The sequence below is a fragment of the Motacilla alba genome, chromosome 2, assembly GCF_015832195.1.
Source record: "Motacilla alba alba isolate MOTALB_02 chromosome 2, Motacilla_alba_V1.0_pri, whole genome shotgun sequence".
NCBI lineage: Eukaryota > Metazoa > Chordata > Aves > Passeriformes > Motacillidae > Motacilla > Motacilla alba.
Genome location: NC_052017.1, coordinates 72,979,237 through 73,001,425, shown reverse-complemented (window position 1 = coordinate 73,001,425; position 22,189 = coordinate 72,979,237).

The following is a 22,189-nucleotide window of genomic DNA, read 5'->3' as shown; positions in this document are numbered from 1 at the left end:
AAGACTGTGGTCAGACACGCTGTCCCCCTGCAGCCTATGAAGGTCCACAGTGAAGCAGAGATCCTCCTGCAGCCCATGGAGAACCCTGCACTAGAGCAACTGGATGCCTAAAAGAGACTGTGAACCTTGCAGAAGTCCATGCTGGAGTAGGCTCCTGGCAGGTCCTGTGGAACCATGAAGAGAAGAGCTCACATCAGAGTAGGTTTTCTGGCAGGGTTCGTGATCCCACAGGAAACACACACGGGAGCAGTTCACGAACAACTGCAGCCTGTGGGAAGTATTGACATTGCTAAATTTCATGGAAGACTGTCTCTGGTGGGAGGGACCCAACATTAGAGCAGGGGAAGAACTCCTTTTCCTGAGGAAGGAGAGGCAGAGACAATGTGAAATGACTGACCTCAAACACCATTCCTGTCCCCCTGCACCATGGGAGGAAAGGAGGTAGAGAATGAGGAATGAAGTTAAGCCCAGGAAAGTGGACATGCAGCTGTAGAGATGGTCAAAAGCACCCTGGGCAGTACTCACAGGGACACCGCCAGGACATCAAGAGGAAGGATTATACCCCTCTGCTAAACATTCATGAGATCCTATCTGGATTCTTTGTCCAAATTTTAAGCTCCCTCAGTACAGGCAAAATAATGAACAAATACTGGACCATGTCCAGCAGAAAGCTTCCAAACTGGATGAGATATGTGAGCATCTCTGTGAGAAGGGGCTGAGGGACCTGGGCTTGTTCAGCCTGGAGGAGAGATCACAGATCCACAATTTTGAAAGGCAGCAGGAACAAATCCTCTGCGTCTTGATGTCTGATGGCTCATTTATGCACAGAATTACTGTATTGGCTTACATAATATAACAGTTGAGAAATAGTGTGGATAACACATGGTATTGTGTTTTTTATTGGCTGGTTCTGTCCTGTTGATACTGTTCTTTGCTTCTTAAGAACTGTTTTTTTATAGACCTACTCATCATTAATAGCCATCTTCCTCCTGCAAGAGCAGCTGCCCAGAGGTGCACGGGCAATGCAGACACAGCCTCCAGACAGGCTCGTCATGCTCAGGAGGGCAGCAGCTGAGTGCTTCTGCACCCCAATCCGGTCCTATGTCTAGCTCTGCTGCCAGAAGCCTTTTACAAGGGAAGGGTCACAGGTTTAGTTATTGAAATAATGCTTAGATGCTCTAAGTTCATTGATCAATACATTGATTTATTGCTATTAACTGGTTCATCTAACCAAGTAGCCCTGCAACTAAAATCCTCAATATGTATAAACATTCATACACATGGATACATTTCTTAGTCTCCAAAATATTTATTTTATATTTAGTATTAAAGTGTTTTAAGTAGCAAACAAAATGTATATAACTTACATGATAATATTTCTCAGTCAGAGTGCCTGTTTCATTATTTAAGGAAGACATACCTAAAGGAAGCATTCTATTATTTTTGCAGCATATTCAGGCTTAGCAACTCTACCAAATGACCAGCCTAAATAACTGATTATTAACTATAAAATATTGAGAAACACACTTTTTTTCCTGATTCCCAGTGAGAGTTATTCCAGCTTGTTATCTAATTTCTGGTATAGAATCTATAAAAGCACCTGTCCTTTCTTTTTCAGTTACTGTACCATGGTGTCATCAGCTATTTCAACACTGTTTTATCCTAACAGAATTCCTTCTATTTCTGCCTTCTGTTGTCCAGTCTACTGGATATATAAGCATGGATATAAAATCAAACAAACAAACAAACAAACTTTTGTAAGTGTTTTTGATTTTAGAATTGTACTAATAATTCGTTAATTAGACAAATGAAGTATTGAATGGTGTGATCCAACAGCAAAATAAATAAAAAGGAGTTCTGTGACTCTTTTTTTACTTGTTTGCTATCTGGTTAGTTGTGCATCTTTTTCAGCTCCTCTGTCTGTTGGATTGCTGATAGCACAGACTGCTTGTTATGGCCAAAAATCAATCCTTTTCAAGCTTCAACAGTTTTTCAGACATGTCTTCTGTTACTCACAAAAAACTCACTGCAAAACCTGTGTCTAGTAAAAATTGTACATGACTAATGTCCTAGATTGACAGTTGCTGGGTAAAGTTATTGGAAAACAACACAAAATACATAACTGCAATTATCAGCTACTGGACACATCTGTGTCAATAAATTAGTTTCAAACTGCTATCTGCAATATCTAAATGAATAACAAATTATCACCTCTTTCACAGCTCTATATCAGGTGCTTCATTCAAATACAATAATTTTTAATCTTTGACCTTTTTCTTCAATTTTTTTTCAGTATGCCTGTTCCTGTTTAACCAACAAAATTAATGTCTAGTCTTCCTTTATTGTTCTGCCATATCTTTACATCTTTCCATATATGTTTCAGACTCCCTACATCCATGAAAATGTTTCCCTTTTTGAAATTAATATCTTTCTTGGTTTTAATTGCTTTTGTTTGTCCTCAGAGATTTTAAGATTTAAAAATGCAAAGAACATGTAATTTCTCTGTAGGATGGCTTGATTTGATCGATCAATCTGTAAGACCACTTGCATCATTACTCTTTTTTCCATTTGTTTATTGTGTATGCTGACAGGCATATTATTATGCGCACTTGTTCTTCAGAGTTTTTCTCCCTTGTTTCACATTGGCCATTTCAAGGAAAAAACATGGAAATGTCTATTACATCCTTTCTAGTCAAGTTTGATCTCCCAAGTTTTGAATTCTTGGTAGCACAAAATCTCAAGTTTGTCAAAAACATTTTCTGTTTATAATGTATTTCAGTTTTTCTGTACCTTTAATTATTGCACTGGTAAAATGTCTGATTCTCACAGAATGACAAATGTTTCTCTTTATGTTAACATTTTCCTATTGTTAACGTTCAGAGCTCTATTGCCATCAACGAGCCCCACATTCTGTGATTTGATGGTAGATGCATTATCATTACAGGAATGCTTGTGAAGTAGGTGTTTGCAGCATTGTTTCATTTTTTTCCCTCGCCTATTTTATTTGTATTTCATCAATGTAAACACATTTCAAATCTCAGAAGGTAATTTCTTAATATTTATTTCATTACTAGCAACTTTTCCCCTTTTTCCTTCTCTTTCACACTGGTTAGAAATTCTGCTACTGTGGTTTGTTCACAGTCCTGACATGAATTCTTGTAGAAAAGTTTGTACTTTTAAACACCTGGATCTGTTAGTCATGTTAGAACCTCATGCCTTCTTTTTCTGAAGTGTACCAAAAATACTAAATCTGATAATATAATTTCAAATGAAATGCAAGGTGAATATACTGTTTAGTACAAAAAGTTTTGTTCCTCCACATGCCCCAAAAGTTCTCTATTTTACAGACTTGAGAACAATAACTGACTACAGTTCTGACTTACATAGAGGTGTGGAGTAATTGCTCTAGTCTCCTCTAATCTCACTCAGATTTATGCCTCATCTTCCTGGAAAACAACCAAACATTTAAAAGATATTCAAAAAATACAGTTTTTGGAGTACTTTTCAACCAATTTAGACAGGAATAGAAATTTCTCTTCTCTCTAAAAATATATTTATTCTTCTATTTCTTTTCCTTAGGCTTATCACATTTTTAGGAAAATAATAATTCTGTAAACAGACACTTAACAATGAGAACAAATAACCAAGAAACTTGAGTGAACAAAATAATATTTTAGGGTTTTTTTTGTATCTATAGCAGAGAAAATCATAATTAGTCTTTAGAATACAATGTTTTGTTGTAATACATTTTGGGGAGATTGTGACAAGTATACAGGGAAAAAGTAAGACAAGCTAACCCAAAACCTAATTATCAAAGAAAGTGAAAGAATCTGTTCCTAGCAGGAAAATACAAATCTTATGCTGGATTAACAGAGTCAAATGCTGTCCAGAACTCAAAATTACGGTGTCTGTAGAAACACAGAATTATAGAATGGATTGTGTTGGAAGGCAGGAGTACCTTCCATAAGACTAGGTTGCTCAAAGTCCTGTTCAACCTGGCCTGGAACACTTCCAGGGTTGGAGCATCTGCAACTTCTCTGGACATCCTGCTCCAGTGCCACAACATCCTTACAGTAAAGTGGTTTCCTAATATTTAATATAAACCTACCTTCCTTCACTTACAGCCGTTTTCCCTTGTTCTATCAATACCCTTGTAAACAGGTCCCCTTTAGCCTTAAAAGACATCAGAAGGTTTTCCTGTCAGAGAACACTTAACACTTTCACCTCCAATGCCTCTTAGAGATGCAAAACACAAGTTTGCTATCATGCCTCAGATCCTTCCTTGAGATTCTTCACTGTGGCAATGCCTTCAAAATCATTTAGTACAGTCAGGTAGAGGTAAGTTGAGGATATTGCTTAGTTGATTGTGTGAGGAATATTTGTTTCACAGTCTTTTCTGTGATATCTATATATCAAGCTTTCTAAGCACTTGTATAATTTATCTCTAGCATGTTGTCGCAAAAGGAACTGTGAGATATTTACAATAGTTGGGGTCCTTTTTGCTTCATAGTTGGACCTTTTCTCACCTGATAATGTTCCAAGACATACAAACATGCTTTTAGTACATTGTAGTGACAAGACAATATGTAACTCTGTAATAATAGTAATAATAACAACAGAACATTAGAACTTTAATCTCACAAATTAAAATCTGACAGAAACTGTGCAAAGCATATATATGCTTAGCTGAGCACTGGCACCAGATTTGCAAAAACAATACAGTTTATTTGCTACTGTAATGATTAAATAGAGATAAGTCAGTTATGCTAAGTTTTAAGACCTGACATGTAGACTGAAAACTATAACCTACTAGCTGTTTTAAAAGCCTTCTTGACCGTTCCGTAGGATAATTTACCTACAAGGATTATGAGGTTCTTAACAGCCAAAAAGGCAACTTAAAGCTCAAAAAAATTTTCTCTTTCACTGTTAGTATCACATTTACACCATATTGTCACATTCTCTCTGCTGATTACAACTGATTGTGATCTGAGGAAATAGAGGGGCCACAGCAGCATTCAGAGTAATTTTAACTTTCTATTAGACCAGGAGTCTGTCTCACCTTGACAGAATCTAATAATTTTCCACTGTTTTCTTACCTTTTCCTTCTTTCTCAGAATTGAGGATAAAATTTCAGAATTATCCTTGGGAGAAGAGTATCTGTATCACCACTGATGGACTAAATAGGCTTGCTAAGATTTACACAATCCCTGCTCTTCCCAGGGAGAACAGCACACTTTTATACTAATGTAATTTCATTTTTCTGCTAAACATTGGAGACAAAATTTCTTCTCAAAATCCTTGCAGAGTACAGCTCCAGATATATCTTTCAGGAAGCTGCAGTTTGATTTGTTAGGGTTCTCAGAGGAAAACAAGATCAATAACTTGTCACAAGAAAGGGTTTACTGTCTGCGGGGTGTTGTAATATAACATTCTGGATGAAGAAAAAATGGGAAAAAAAAGCCCAAAACTACAATTCTGAGTTTGTCTCTTGCATTTGAACAGGCTGATATTAAGCAAGTTAAACAGTTTATTTTTGCAATAATTTAACACTCATTATTAGTTTTAAGTGGAATTTTGTAACAACATCTTTATGGTTGGGGCTACTTTGTAAACACAATGTGTAAAAATCCTGCGGCTTTTGATTTGACTTTGTGTGGTGTATAAGCACAAAGAGGCAGTTCCTGACAAAACTGCTATGACTACAAAGGAAGCAACTGAAAGTGATGACAATATAAAGCTTTATTGGAAATTTCTAAACTAATGCCTTCAACTTTAACCTGACTTTCCCCCTTCTCTATTTCATTGTAAGATGATGAATCTCTTACATTAGGCAACAATGAATATGTAAGTCTTTAAAATATGAATAAACATAGCAGCATATTGACCTTGGACTTGTATACTTTATTAAGGAATTGAGCAATTAATTCTGTTTTGTTTGGCAATTTATGTTCTAAATGCAAGACATGTCAAGTTAATGGCACATTCTACTGATAGGGATTGAAAGCAAATGTCTTCAAATTTTTAATTTAATAATCTGTATAATTACAAATTATTGTATCATTTTACATTAGGGTTTGTTTGGAATGGAGAAGAAATATCAAATTAATTTGTGTTTGCCTCTGAAGTATGCCACCTTTCTATTCGCATATCCTTGAAACGAACAGCTATAGCTATAGTGTAAAAGTCCAGAAAATTCAGTAGGCCTGGCTTCAACCTGGATATGGAAAGTCAGAGAGGAACTATCACAATAATACTAAGTGGTCATCATGTGAGGAATATCGGAATCACAAGACAATTTAAGTTAGGAGGGCTCTGGAAGTAATTTTGTCCAACCTCCCCATTGAACTAGGTCCTTTTAGAGCTCTTTGTTAGGTTGTTGTCCAATTGAGTTTTGTCTACATCTCACAGACTCTATGGACATCGTTGCCCGTGTTTAATCAGCCTCATAGAGAAAAATTTTCTTTCATATTTTAAGAGGAATGTCTCATATTTCATCTCAGAATCCTAGGTCTTCAATATGAGTCTACTTTGGAAGGGAAACTCTGGATAACGCCAGTTTCACTTCTCTGTTGAGACAGGGATCATAGGTTAGATTAACCTTGTCTGACTGAGTTATTCATATTTTCAACAAGAAAAATTCCTTTACTTCTCTGGGCAGCCTATCCCACTGTTCAATTGTCCTCAGAATTAAGATATTTTTGCTTTTACATACAAATGGAGTTTTCTTTTGCTTATCATATTGCTATACATCTTCAAGAAGATTCTGTTTCAATTTTTCTACACTGTTCCCATAGGTATCCCTCGTTAGAGTTCCTCTAGTCTTGTCTCATCTCCAGGATGAATGAACCAGCTCTCTTAGGCTTTGCTCCAGGCTTTCCTTTACTCCAGAGCAAAACAATCTCGTGTCATTTGTTGGGCTCACTCCAATATGTTGATGTCTTTTTTGTACTGATAAGCCCAGACTGGACACAAAATTCTAGATATGATCTCCCAAGTGTCAGACAGAGGTGAGATCACATACACATGTGCAATTGCATATACATCACAGTTCTCAGTCAGCTTGCTTTGCAGCCACAGCACTTTGCTGATTCTGTATCTGTGTCTACAAATATTTATAAAGATTAAAGATGTATCTATAAGATAAAGATAAAATATAAAGATTAAAGATAAAGATGTATCTATATCTGTGAACATACATTTGTGTCTGCTACATGGATAAAAGTCCAGAGTGTGCTTTTAGCAATTTCATGGAGGAACCACATATTGCTATATGCTTCTATCTGAACCACATATTGCTTAGCTTCTATCTGTAACAGAGATAGTGAGAGAGATGGATGATATCAATAACTATATTTGTAGATGTCTTCATAAATAGATAGATTCATGTAATATAAAGATATTGAAGAGTCTCTATATTTACCTATTATTGACTCTTGAGGACAACAGATACTAGTAAATGGCTAAAACTTGGTCATAGTACTGTTGATCATAACCCTTAGAGCCTGAAAATGTAGCAGAATTTTCAATGCCTTATCATGCCCATATCTCATCTCATTTTACATAAAACCATACCAAAAGGCTTGCTGAAGTCAAAGTAAATGACATCCACTGCTGTTCTGATGACTACAGATCCTGTCATTTTACAAAAGGAAACAATCAGGTTGGCCATGTTAGATAGCCCCTGTTAAATCCCTTCTGTCTGGTTCCCAGGCACATTTTGCTCTTCATTTACTTAGAAATAAATTCAAAGAGGATTTTGATGGACAGACTTCACAGGGACTGATGTGAGGCCAACAAAGGACATTTCCTTAGTCCTTCTCCTCTCCTTCAAGATGGATGAGACTTTTCCAGTCACCAGAAACATTCCCCAGTCACCATGGCCTTTAAAAGCTGATAGCAGTCTCACGGTGGCATCACTCAAATAAGCAATAGAAAAAATACTAACATTTAGCACTTATTTTCTAAGTGGAAACAAACAGATCGAGGGCAGCCCTTCAAAGAACGGCTTGAGGATACTGGTAGATAAGGGGTTGGACTTGAGCCAAAAATGTGCACTTGCAGCCCAGAAAGCCAACTGTATCCTTGGCTGTACCAAAAACACCTCCTTGGAGAAGGAGGTGGTTTTGCCCCTCTACCCTGCTCTGATGAGATCCCATCTGGAATGCTGCATCCAGCACTGGGGTCCTCAGCACAGGAAGGACATGGACCTGTCAGAGCAAATCCAGAGGAGGATAGATGGGATGGAACACCTCTCTTATAAGAAAAGGCTGAGACATTTGGGGTTGTTCAGCCTGGACAAGAGAAGGCTCAAGGCAGACCTTCTTGAGGGCTTTCCAATATTTAAAGAAGACCTACAAGAAAGATGAGGGCAAACCTTGTAGCAAGGCCTGTTCAGTTAGGACAAGGGAAAATGATTTTAAACTGAAGAAGGCTTGATTTAGATTAGGTATATAGAAGAAATTTTTACGTAAGGAAGAAATTTTTACAATGAAGATGGTAAAACACTGGAACAGGTGGCCCAGAGAGGTGCTAGATGCATGTAGTAAGACTGCAATACACTTTTGCACATTAATAATGTGATGTCAATGCTCTTCCTAATGCAACCTAATGCAGGATACTGTTGGCCTTCTATACCATGAAGGAACACTAGTTGGTTTTGGATTTTGTATTTTCATTTTGGCTTTTTTCTTTTTTTTTTTTGTTTTTTTTTTTTTTTTCTTTTTTCCAGAAAGAGAAAAGACACCATGAGCATATGGTTAACTTACTGTTCATTAGGGCTCCCAAGTCCTTTTCTGAAAAGCTACTGTACAGCTAATCCATCCCCAGTGTTTACTACCACATAAGATTATTTCTTCCCACGTGCAGGTCTTGACACGCTGCATTGCAGTAGTTTGTTATGTTCAAGTTGTCCCATTTCTCTCCAGCTGGTCAGGGACTTTTTGGTACTGATTACAAACCTTTGATCTTCACAATTTAGCTAATTTTCGATTCACTTTCCTGTTCAATTATCTGTTCCATACCTCATCAATTTGTCAATGAGGATGTTATGGGAGATTGTTGAAAGCCATACTAAAATCAAGAAAAAAATGTCTGCTGTTCTTTCATTATGTATCAAGCCAGTTACCTAATTACAGAAGTCTCTTAGGTTGGTTGACCATGATTCACCCTTCATAAATTTTTGCTGACTTCTTCAGTCAACTTCCTATTCTTCATATTGGAAATGGTTACCAGGAATATTTTCTCCCTCTTCTTCCCAGGGATTGAAATGATTGCCTGCAGCTCTCAGGATTTTCTGTCTTAACCCTCTTTGAAGATAGCAGTGACATGTTCTTTTTTCCAGTTCTCACATAAGACAGAATCTTTATGCCCCTTGTAGATCACCTGACCACTTTAACATATGTCATACACTCCTTTATATTTGACATGTCAGCAGCAAATTGTTCAAATGTGCAGTCTCCAAGATGGACCATTCTTGAGCTTGGAGGAGATGACCTTTAAAAATCAACCAACTCTTCTGGCCTCCTTTTCTCTCCAGAATCAGATCCCATGGGATTCTTTAAGCTGATCTCTGAAAAGGCCAAAATCTCTAAAGAAGTCCACAGTTGTGATACTGCTTTTTGCCTTGTTCTTTCCTCTCTGGATTCTGACTCCACTAGTCTGTGGTCACTGCAGCCGAGGTTCTATACATTCTGAACATTTCTTTGTTTGTGAGTATTGTATTCAGTAGAGCATCTCCCCTCTTCATCTTTATCACCTGTTTTGGGGAGGTGCCATAAATACAGGTCAGAAACCTCCCATGTTACTACTGCCTTGTTGTGTTGAACTTCTAGTATGTACTGGGGAGATCCAAGTCCTTCATGAGGACTGGGACTTGGGACTTACAACTGTGAGACTTCTTCCAATTGTATAAAGAAGGTCTTATTTACTTCTTCCCAATCAAGCAGTCTGTAGCAGAAACCCACAATAATATTGTACATATCACATATTAACTTTATTGATCAAATCCTGTATATTTCAGGTTCCATTAATAATAAGTCCTTGCAGAAGAATGTTTCAGGTTTGATACTGCTAAAACTGGTCACCATGTTGCACCATATAAGGAGTTCAATGTCACTGCCGATAGTCCAGATGCTGACTCTTCATTTCTTCATGAAAAAATAAAATAAAATAATAATAATCTACAAGTAATAATGGAAGCACTGTGATGTATATTGTAATTGCATGTTCTGTTCAGTAAAATTTTATTTAGGCTAATTTTCCAGAACCTTACTTTTTACAATTGACACTCCTCTCCTCAGAATCTAATTAGATTCCATGTCACTCAGTAAAATTGGAAACTTCATTCAAATGTAAATCACACTAGTTTAGGAATGTGCAACCTGAATAATCAGATGCTTGGAATAGGAGTTTTTTAAGGCAAACAATGTGATATGAAACTATGTCATCTGAATGAAAAATTTCAATGTGTTTTATAGTTGACTTCACATAAATGAATATGTTGCAATTTTTATTCAGTATGCTTCAGAACATAAGTTTCATTTTCAATTTTTTTTATTGGTTACACAAAAAATTCCAACTCCTTACAGTGTGTTGCTTTTTGTCGCATTGTAAATTTATTTGACTATGACTTGTGAAATGTGTAGGAGAAAATTCCTGTTTGCAGCCTACAATATGTATTAGAATTTATACTAAGCATCTAAATTGAACAAGAGAATTTCAGAACAGGCTTAGCTTCTATCTGTAACAGACACTCAAACCAGATTGCCTGCAAATAATTTAGCACTAGATTTCCTGTAATCTTCCTATATACTGGATGAATTAGTCTCCTTTACTTACTTCATTTGTGGCATGAATGTAAACCCCTCAATAGAAATATAAAACAAAACAAAAACCACATCACTGTACAGAAAACAGCTTGTCAATTATAATTGGAGATAGATGCTGAAGTCTCAATAACATGACAGGTCAGCGCCACACAGGAGGTTTATGACGGATGATCAGAGAAACTGCAACTACAGAGCAGGAATATGGAGGAAGACAACAGATGAAGGAGAAACACTGTTTTCACCTCACTCTCTATTGCCTTAACTAACATCATGGCTCTAAGCAGTCTCTGAAAAACAGTAACTTGGATTGAGCAGTATCAGACACCGATAAATATGATTATTCTTCTTTTATCATATTGCATTGATAATTTTTGTATGTGATCTGCACTGCTTCCTTTCAGATTCCTGGACATAATGAAGAAACACAGTGACATGTTTTACATAGAATATTAGTATTTAATATACTCAGTATAAATCCAAGTAACTGGCATAAATAATGCATGAAGTGGTGTTTTAAAAACTGGATGCTCAAATATATACTGTGTGCTGGAAAAATATATTTTGTCATCTAATCACTTTCTTTAGTTTTGTAGAATTTCACTCGTCCTTTGCCTTCCCTCACCACTGATATCTTTATCAGTTTTATTGTCAATATGTCAGAAAAAACAAAACTCTAAAAATTAAATAACCCAACTCAATTTTATTAGATAAAAATTGGCTCACTGACACAAAAAAAAAAATTGGTTTTTTTGTTCATATATGGTTGACTACCTTGAGAAAAATATTTCAACCAAATATTCAGCCAGTCACTTACAACTGTATTGCTTTTCTAATAGACAAATTTAAAAAAAATTTTTAAAATTCAGATATTTTAACTGAGATAATTTTTTTAAGCTTCCTGAGGAACCTGGTCATTCAAGTTCTTTAAAAGTTTTGGAAGTCTTAGACCAAGATAATGTATAAGAACTCCTCCATTGTTGGGGATTAGTATTGGTTCTCTGGTGTATTTGTTATTCCAGATAGTTCTTTGATAATCATGAAAGTCCAAAAATATTTTTTTATAAACATTTAAGTACAGATATAGAGTATGAACGATAGACCCAATGTAAGGACTTAGAAAGGTGTCTTCTGATTTCACAGTCTTCATTGGACTGCTCAGCTACTGTTATTTTTATTTTGGATTCTAAATCTTATTCTTCATCCAAAAAATGTCAAATTACACACATTCAAGAATTATTGAGGATGCAATAATATTTGCATTTTGTTATTTGCAAAAATGTTTGTATATTTTTAAAATCTCTCCCTGAAGAAAGGTGGCCTTTCTCTTCTAAACATCCAAACTAGCTACATTCTTGGTTCTCATTGGAAAGTTTATTATTTGCAGATAAATATAGATCACACAATACTGTGGTCAGAGTTAGAAATAGCTGGACAAATTTTGAAATTAAATGTAAAGGATAATCTTAAGATTGATGTGCTTGCTATCCTCTGCAACATAACTTCAGGATGTGCTTGCTATCCTCAGCAACATCACTTCAGGAATTGAACTTTGATGAGCCTAGTGAGCCAACTTCCAACTCATGATATTTTATGATTCTATTATTTTATTCAGGTATTTCACAAACTAATGCAAGTTTTATCCTGCCTTTATTCAAATTGAGGGTATTATATTATAAATTATCTTTATTTTTTATACATTATGCATTTTTCTTTGCCTATCATAGAGGTGAGCTTAACAAAAAAAGTGAAAGCAAAGTTTCAAGAAGCTTCATGTCTAACTTTCCAAGAATACCTGGCACAAGGGTGCTAAAAAGGAAGCTAACTCTCTCAATATGTAGTACAGCTACTGTAGAGGAGTTGAAAAGACCAATGGAAAGACATGTAGGATTCTATTGTTCATGTGTTGATTTATTACATTGTCTCCTAAAACAGCATCACATCAAAAAGAGGAGAAAAATTGTAGTTGGGCAGGTAGACAATACAGTTCTTAGGGCAAATGGTCAAGTGTCATAAAGAAAAAAGCTTTTATGAAAAATCTCAGCACAATTCAGGCTGGGAGGAAACTCAGGAGGTCTCTAGTGTAACCCAAAACAGAGTCAGCTGTGGGGTCAGACTATGTTGCTCAGGGATTTATAATCTACAGATGGAGACTGCACACACTTTTCGGGCAACATGCTTCACAACTTGACTGACTTGGAGTGAAAATGTTTTTCCTAACACACTCTTTAAAACTACCTTGCTTCAGTTTAAGCCAATTGTTTCTTATTTTCTCAGCATGCAGCACTAAGAACAATCTTCTTTGAAGGTGAGTGCAACACTTCCTGTGGCTGTGGACCTCCCCTGATCTCCACAGTTCTTCCAAGAAAATAGAGAACAGTGATTCAAGGATGACTGTCTGAGCACAAAGGCCTGGGAAATTTTGTTGGTGAAATATGAGCTAAGAAAGATACTGGATACAAAACATCAGTCTTTGCTTTGTCTTCTGTGCCTGAATCATCAAGCCAATTTAACAACAGGCATATATTTTCTTAGTTCAGCCTTCTAATACTAATGCACAATAAAAAGTCCTTTTACTGTTTTTGACATCTTTTGAAAAAAAAAAAAAAAACCACCAAAACTCTGTGTGCAAACCTTCAGCTTCATTCTTCCTTGTTCGGTAAAGCCAAGGCTGCCATTGATTACCATATCCCCAAACAACCGCTTTCTAGGGACTAGCACAGTCTCCTGTGTGTCATCCCAAATTGGCTCAAGTGTCTGGATCAAGAAGCTGTTTTCTCACACCCTCTAGAAATATCCTCGACTGCTCCCTTCCCACAGTGTTACTATGCTAGGAGATGTCATGAAGGTTCAAGATCCTCATGAACATGAGCTGGTGATCCCGATATCTTCAGGCAATTTAAAGAATGCTTTGGCCTAAACTGTGGTTTGTAACATATCCCCACCATGCTATCACACTCACTGACCTATTTTTGTATCCTGTTCCATGAGTTCTCAGCTAGATCACTGGCTACCATTCGGAAAGACATCACACATTTTAGGTTTCTTTACACATAGCACAATCCCCTAATTTTGTCTTCCCTGAATATCTTGCACCTGTCTCTAACTTTACTTAGGCTGTGTGAGCTACCTAATTCTATCTCAGTTCTTCCAATAACCTCATAGATTTTTTGGACTACATACAAATATCTATTTCCTCTTGATACTTCCTCATGTACAGACATTTGTGCATATACACTTGAAATAGATCATCTTTTGCCTTGTTTCCTCCTTCATGAGGTATCTCTTGTTGTCAAAAAAAAGAAAAATTAAATGCTCATTAAGATTTGTTGTTTCTTTAGCCTATGTGTTTTCAGTAATTTGCAGAACAAAGTACTTGCTGTTTTACATCTTTCTTCCATGCATAAATATGTGCCTGCCTACAGGCTTCGAATGTCTATTTCTGAAAACAGTCATCAAACAAAAGCAAGATTGAAAGAAAACAGAAAATGCTAAAAGAATTACTCATGTGTTGGAATTTTTGATTGGAACCTTACATCTTGTGTAGTCTGAAAATGTATGAAACCAAAGGAACCAAAATGTATAGTTTCCATTTGGCTCCAGTGGATATTTCTGCTGGTTAAACAGGAGCCAAATTCTGCATGTCTACTTGCTTTGTCTATGTTTGTCTTCCCATCTGGATTGACAGAGTGAAAGAGTGACAGAACATGCTGTGGAGAAAAAGAAACAGATTGGAAACACTTTGAACATGAGAAGAGTTTCGCTCCTGCTGAGCATTACTCCCTTGAAGCTAAAGGGCTCTATTCATCAGTCACACATTGGGTCTTTGTGAACAACCAACACTCAGCTCCTGTGGAGCCCAAGTCTGGGCAAGCAGCTTGAAGTTTTTCTGCATTACTCTTGTACAACTCAGATCTGAGAATATTCCTTTTACAATGAACTGATTAATACTATGGAAGAGGAAATGTTCACAGGGTTGTTTACACGACTATGTAATCTATCCAGATGGAGCATTGAATTCAGATGAACACAATTAGGAGAAGCTCCACAAATCTTCAGTATGTACAGTAGCAGTACAAAACAGACAGTTGATTCTGAATTTAGCATCTTATATTTTATTTTACAGTATATCTCTGACAAGGTATTTTTACACCAGAAAGGTGTGTAACCTCACAGTTCTCCAGAAATTTTCAGCTAAAAATTATTTTATTGTCTTTTTTTTTTCTTTGAGTTACCTTATCACAGGTATTACTGGCTTATCTAATCACTGCCACATATAATAACTTGGGAAACCTTGCACTCAGTGGACTGGAATGATATAGTTCACAGAGAATGAAGATAGGTTAAGTATTTTAACATGCATTTTCTCTCTTCTGCTTCCACTAATCTTTGAATTATTATGCAAACTCAATATTTTATTGATAATTAGGAGCTGGAAATGAAAATTGGATTTACATTTAATGCCTACATAAAGAGAGATTAAATTAAAAAGTACTGAGGTCACCTTGTCTGATTGTTTAATGTGCAAAGACATGAGGTTTGAGGCCTTATTACACACAGAATGTGTTGCAAGATCAGACCACATTAAAGATTGAAGGAAGTACAATTCCATGAAGACATAACCTGTTCAGTCTATTCTTCTTTGGCAATTCTTCAGTGAAGACTGCAAATATTTGGTTCTCAGGCAGATAAGAATATTACTCAGGTAGAAATTAATACAGTATGAATTTGAATGTGGGGGAACTTCAATACTTAATAAGGAGTGACAGTGCTGGGGAGACACAACCAGTGAACTGAAGACAACTCTAAGACTTTCACATCTCATAGTAGGGAAGTAGAGCATAAATGTAAAACAACTGCAGTGCTGGGGTGGGTGTTTTTTAAAATATTTTTGTGTATTGATTTACTTGAATTGTTTTATTTACAATTCTTAAAATATTTTCCAACCTATAAACTACATTCTTTGACAAGAAAAAAGTCAATCTCAGTTCTGCCTGTCAAATATGCAGAACTATTATTAATTTGATTTACTTTTGAGAGAAACAGACCATTTACCATTTGTTTAATGTGACTGGTATTGTTGCAATTGTGTGCTTTAAAAGCTAGGTGGAAAAAAGGTTAATAATATTTGGTGAAAACTGAATACTGGACACTTTTTATTCACAATATAATTACTTTGCTTGTATTTATCATAATCCTTTCTGGATTTCTCAGATGAAGGTGGTATTCCTTATATTGAATGTACTACATGTGTATAGAATATATCACTCTTTACCTAAAACATTTACTACGTCAAGAGGCAAAGGTGAAAAAGAAATAAGAAAAGGAGTGTGTTTGGTGTTATTCCTGTTACCATGGGAAAATGTTATGGCTGCTACTGTGCCGGGTTCCTATGGGAGTCTGCTTTTTTTTTTTTTCCAGCACACTGTATAGCTTTTGGACTTGACAACTCTGTCTCAGGTCTTAATCTATCTCAGTTGAATTTTAGTCTCTCTAAGATTAAGATCTGCACAGCACATTTGGTCACACACAGAAACCATGCTGTACCTCAGGATTTCAATGTTTCCTGTTAGAAAGTGGGAAACATGGCACATCTGTAAACCTGCCCAGAGCTCAAGTTTCCTGTTACTGACTTACCTAGAAATCCTATCAACCACAACTAATGTAGGACTGACACAGCTGGTAAGATTGGATTTTCAGACAGAATGGCATTAACTGGAACTGTTTCCTGAAGATAAGTATTCAACTTGTCCCCTTTTGGTAATGGAGAAATGGTTGGTAGGAAAGGCAAAAAGAATTGGCAAAAACATATTTCTGTAGCAGAATGTAAACACATTCCTTGCTTCTGAGGAAATCACCTGTGTTTGGGTCCCTATATATATTTACATTTTTTAGCCAATTACTTTATAATTTAAAAATTCAGAAGAAGTCCTGAGATCACAAGTAAAAATATCATTCTTCTTCCTCTGAGTGAGTGTAGTAACAACTGGACAAAATGATTTTTTTCTAAATTTTTCTTTTCTTTCATTGTTTTCAAGAATTCCAATCCCTCACGGTAAAAAATACTGGGGAGAAGACAGTCTCCAGTTCTCTCACTATTTCTGCCAAATTATTAGAATAGTCTTACCAATGATCAAGGAGGAAGATCAGACTCCCCTTAGGCTGAACTGGAGCAAACACCTAGATATCAGCTTCTTAAATGAGACTGTTGTATAGGCTCTGGAGGCTTATTCTGTCTTGAAAGTATATGTAACTTCTGTGATTTATTAAGAAAATTGCTACTGTTGTGAATTGCACAGCTTTTCACTACTGCCTGGTGGCAGGAAATTTTGTTAAAAAACACCTTTACTGAGGAATTCTGAGGGATTTTGAAAGAAAATTGCTAAATACTTCAACTATATGAGATCAGCCTTTCTAATTACTCAGAGAAGAGAAATGTTATCTAGTGTCTGCTAAGACTAACTGGGAATATTAATAATCGATAATTGCAGTATACTCATCATTTTATGAAAGGGAGCATGGGACTATTCTCGTTTGGATGTTTTAATTTACCTGGTATGTAGAGTGCAACATTCTATGAGAGCTTTTTTGGTGTTTTTTTTCTCTTTTCCTCGTCCTTGACTGAACAGTGTAAACACTGTGATTTTGAGTAAGTGTGTATAAGTCATGGAATATTCTGAGTTTGAGGGGACCCACAAAGATCACTGAGTTCAACTAAAGTAAATGGCCCATACAGAGATTGAACCCATGACCTTGGTATTTTAAGCATCATGCTTTCAAATATCAAATTATTTCTCAAAGGAGATAATAGGTGAAGATGAAATAAGAAGTCAAAAATTTAAGAATCCTAATCATGATAAGCTTACTTTGATCCTTGCTTTGAATTAGCATGGAAGGCAATCATACTTTATTATATTAAATATATGGCTTTTACTTTTTTTTTTTTTTCCTTTTCCTAATATGACTTCACCGTATCTAACATTTTGTCAAAAAAAAACAACAGTGTTTCAGGAAAGCAAAATGCCTATAGGGAAAGGAAAGACAGCTTTTTGCCATAGATAATGATTAAATACTGGCAGAAAAACACTTCCAAGGTTAGGGAAGACGCAGCAAAATGAGAAGTTCAACTTCTTACCATCTAAAAAAAATGGAAGAAGAGATACAGAAACCAGAATTGTATTAACTCAAATTCCCAAGATAAGAAGGAACTGAGAGGTGAGGGTTCATCACTGAATCTCCCATTCTACTCTCTTAGAGAAAACTAATCTGGAAAAACAGATGAGATTTCTCTAGTCTGAAGACGATTTAATAATAGGTCGATAAATAAAGCACTACAAGTTACCTTTCCTTTAAGGTAAATGGGTATAAAAACTGGAGAGGCCCGTATGGAGAAAAAAATGCTAGTTGACTGATGTATAATGATTCCTTATCCTGGAGACTTGATAGTATTAGAAAAAGTATAGAGGAAGTGTATGGCTCTTCTGTAGAGAATTTTTAAATCACTTTCTCCTGTTTTGTCAATTGTAAAATTGGAAGAAATTTTCTGTCTCAGAACTTCCTACCCCAAACAAGGGAAGAAGTAGGCGAGGTAGAGAACTCTTTTTTGTGAGGGAAAGAGGTGTAAATCTGTGTATCTCAGTACAGAGGTGGTCTTAACTATTGGTTTCTTTGAAAGCAGATTTCAAATTAATTTATTTGAACCTTTTTTAAATCAAATGTATCATAATGCTATTATAAAATAATGTCAGATAAGCAGTTAATTATATTAGAATAGGGTTAGAAATAATTCAAGCATGAGGGAATGTATGACTTGTGCATGACAGAATTTATTCTATTCTAAGGCTTTTTTTCATTGATGTATGGTTGAGAGTTGAATAAGAACATTAATAGTTGAAAACTATTCAGAAAAGAGAAAAACACTTGGAAAATAGTGATCATGCAAGCAGATAGTGAAGAAAAGTTTGAAATCCTCAAACATAACACCAGGGCCAGTATATAAGCATATTGTGTTGTTATCCATTCATTAATGTGTCACTAACAGTTACAGATTAGACACACAAAGAGAAGGATCCTACAAAAGAATATATAGTCTAAACATTTAGAAAAAAACATTCACCATATATGAGAGAAAAGATGAAACCATTTTCCTCTTGTATTGCACTTCACTTCCACTTGATCGCTTTTGAACACCTGGAAAATTGTATCCTACAGTCACTGTCAAGTTTTGCATAAATAAAATATATTTTCAGCTGAATTTCATTTTGTTAACAACAACAACAACAACAACAACAACAACAAAACAGTGGCCTCACATTGAAAATTATTATTCTTCTTTTCTGGAATTCTATGTCACAAATTATATTTTGGGTCTCTGTTTTTTTATTAAGTACATGTTCCTGTGAATTGACTGAAGAGCTATTCATCATAACATGTTTAGTCAGAGTTTGACTTTCTTTTTGTTACTTCAGTACTTTAAAAAAAAAAGAAAAAAACCAACCAAACAAAACATTTCCTGTAGAACTGTGTGCAGCTGTAGACAGACATTCAGCTTAAAAATAATTTGCAAAACTTCAAAATGGTCTCTGTCTGACAAATACAAGAGGGCTACTTTGGCTTCTTTATTTTACTTTCTTTGCCACACTTCATCCTCCTGTTTATGAGGACATGCTTATAAGACCTGTTTATGGCCTATCTAAAACCAGATATTTAAGTAAGTCTCTATCAAGAATACTTCCAATCTCAATTTCCAGAAGGAATACATTAATATATTTATAGTGCACACACTGGTTCTTCTGTTTCAGCACCTGAAGTTCTGTAAATTGACAACTAGAACAGTTGAACTAGAAAAAGGCTTGTGTTTTCTAAGCAGTGTTAGAATCTTCCAACAATTCCACTGAATGGGACTCCTTCCCCGCTTTGTCTGCTGCACTGCTTCATAGATCATGCTCTTCAACTTCAAATACCTAAGTCAGAAACCTGACAATATATGGTATTTTAAAGACATGCAGCCTTATTTTTGGTGCAGATGCTCACATTTTAATTTTCCTGATCTGCAGTCACTTGTTTGTGGTCACCCTTGTAGGTCATCTTAAAGAAAACACCTTTCAAACATCTACAATAACCCCATGTAGCCAGACTATACTCCAAGGATAACAAAGTTTAATTTCTTCACACCATCCATCCCAGAAACCAGTGCTGTTGCTACCATGTCATAGTCTTATAATTCTTTCATTAAAAACTATGCAGTTTATGTAACCTCACTTTTCAGCCTCTGAATTTAATGTCTTTGCTCAAGTAACTGGCTTTTGACACACAAGATTTGCTAGTAACAGCTGAAGAACTAGTGGCATTCAGGGCTAAAGTGGTCATGAGTGTTTTCAGGGGAACATCTTTCTTCATTTGTTTTGTATTTGGTTTGTTGGGGTTTTTTTTTTCATTTGTTTGGTTTGGTTTGGTTTGGTTTTTCTTAAATGAGCATTTTTAGCAATTTATTTTCATACTCTTATTTTACTTCTCATTTTAGCCTAGAAGGGGTTTTAAAACTCTTACTTCAAGTTTCAGATAAAAAGCTAGTCCTGAAGCATATCTGAAACACATTAATCTCAAAAAAGAATTTTTACTCCTTTAAATTTCTGATTTGGTTCCATATAAAATCCTTTAAGATTTCAGAGATTTATATAAAATGGGAATTTTGGGGTAGAGCAAGACAAAGAAGGAGTCATATCCTTCAGTCTTTCAAGATCAGCGGCCACAATTTTACTAATCTTTTTTGACTGAGAGACGTAAAACTGATTACTCCTTGAAAAGTGATCCTTTCATTTCTAGAAAGCAAAGGACTGCATGTGAATGTTATAATAAAAATATCAACTGTCTACATGATTTGCTAGGGCTGACTAAAAACCTTTGAAATTATGATGGGAAAGATGGATATGAGGTAACTGTAATATCCCTCACTTATAAACACACAACGTGACAAACATTGTACCCAGAACACAGATCAGGTTTAGTGGTGCTGTCATGAGCATATTGTTGCCGAAATGCCTGACAAGTTTCCATTCTGCTCTTTAGATGTACTTCTGGGACCTCTGATGGCTCCCCTGATTAGATTAATAGTATCATGGTGAGAATATATTTATTTCCATGGATTTAGAAGCTCTAGTGGTTTGCCTTTGACAGAAGATACCAATGACTCTCATCCAGCTTACTAAAAGAGTTCAGGCTTGTTTCTGTGTCACTAATGCCATTAGTGTTTCAAGATGAAAGTCAAATTAAACTTTTGGTCTTAACTGGGAGGGTGCATAACTAAAGCTGCTGAGTGAGAAAGATATTTAAATTTGAAAAACGTTAAATACATTTTACTTCAAAGCAGTCAACACTGCCTGTATAAATACAACTTCTGCAAAGTTTGTCTGAAACTAAAAGGTGTCCAAGATCTCAAGATCTATTTTAAATACATTTATGCAAAAAGGAAAAGTCATTATTTAGTCTGCAAAAAAATGGACTCTCCATTGAAAAATTTGCCATGGTCACTGTGGTTTTAATTCATATAAATTTTATGGTTTCCTTCCTTGGTTGGGATTTTTTTTTTTTTTTTGTTATTTAGAATATTTTAAACTGAAAACATAATAATTGTATCTCTTTCCTAGAATATGTCCTGTTTCAGGATTTGGAAAATTACCTGGTTATGCTAAGATTTCCTACCATTTGACCAAAAATTGTGGATGAAAATCCAATTGAAAAAAATGGTGGTTAAGAATTTGACAGTGAACATAGCTGAACAAATAGAGACAAAAAAATAGTTTTGTTGTTCTTAAATTTATTTTAATATTTCAACTTGAAAGCACACGTAGGAAAGTAGGCATTCAGTATGTTCCACCCGCAAATAAGTAAATTTTTGTAGTGAGCAGAATATTTTTTCACTATTCTGTTCCAAAGCACTTCTATTTTATTGTCCTCTCCCTCTGAATAAGACTGTATTTTCTCTTTAGTTTGTAATTCATTCAAAAGCAATCGCTCTCTTCTATGTTTGTGCAGTGATCAGCGTGACAGGGCCCTGTTTTCAAACTCTGTACTACAAAGAGTATGCTGTAAAAAACCAAATGTTTTCTTTCTACCAGTGTTTTTTAAGACTTTACCAGGTGTAAGAAATTTAACCCTGAATCAAGACTGTTGTTTTGCCATGACAGGATAAAAATATGAAGATCAAATATGGTAAAAGATGCTGTACCTGGCTGTCATGTATTGAATGACAAGTAACAATTACAAAGTTTTTTTTGCATTTACCTTCTACTGTGTCAACAACTACTCCATACAGCTACAGTTCAGATATAATATTAACCACTTGAATCGCTCTTACCTTGGAGAGG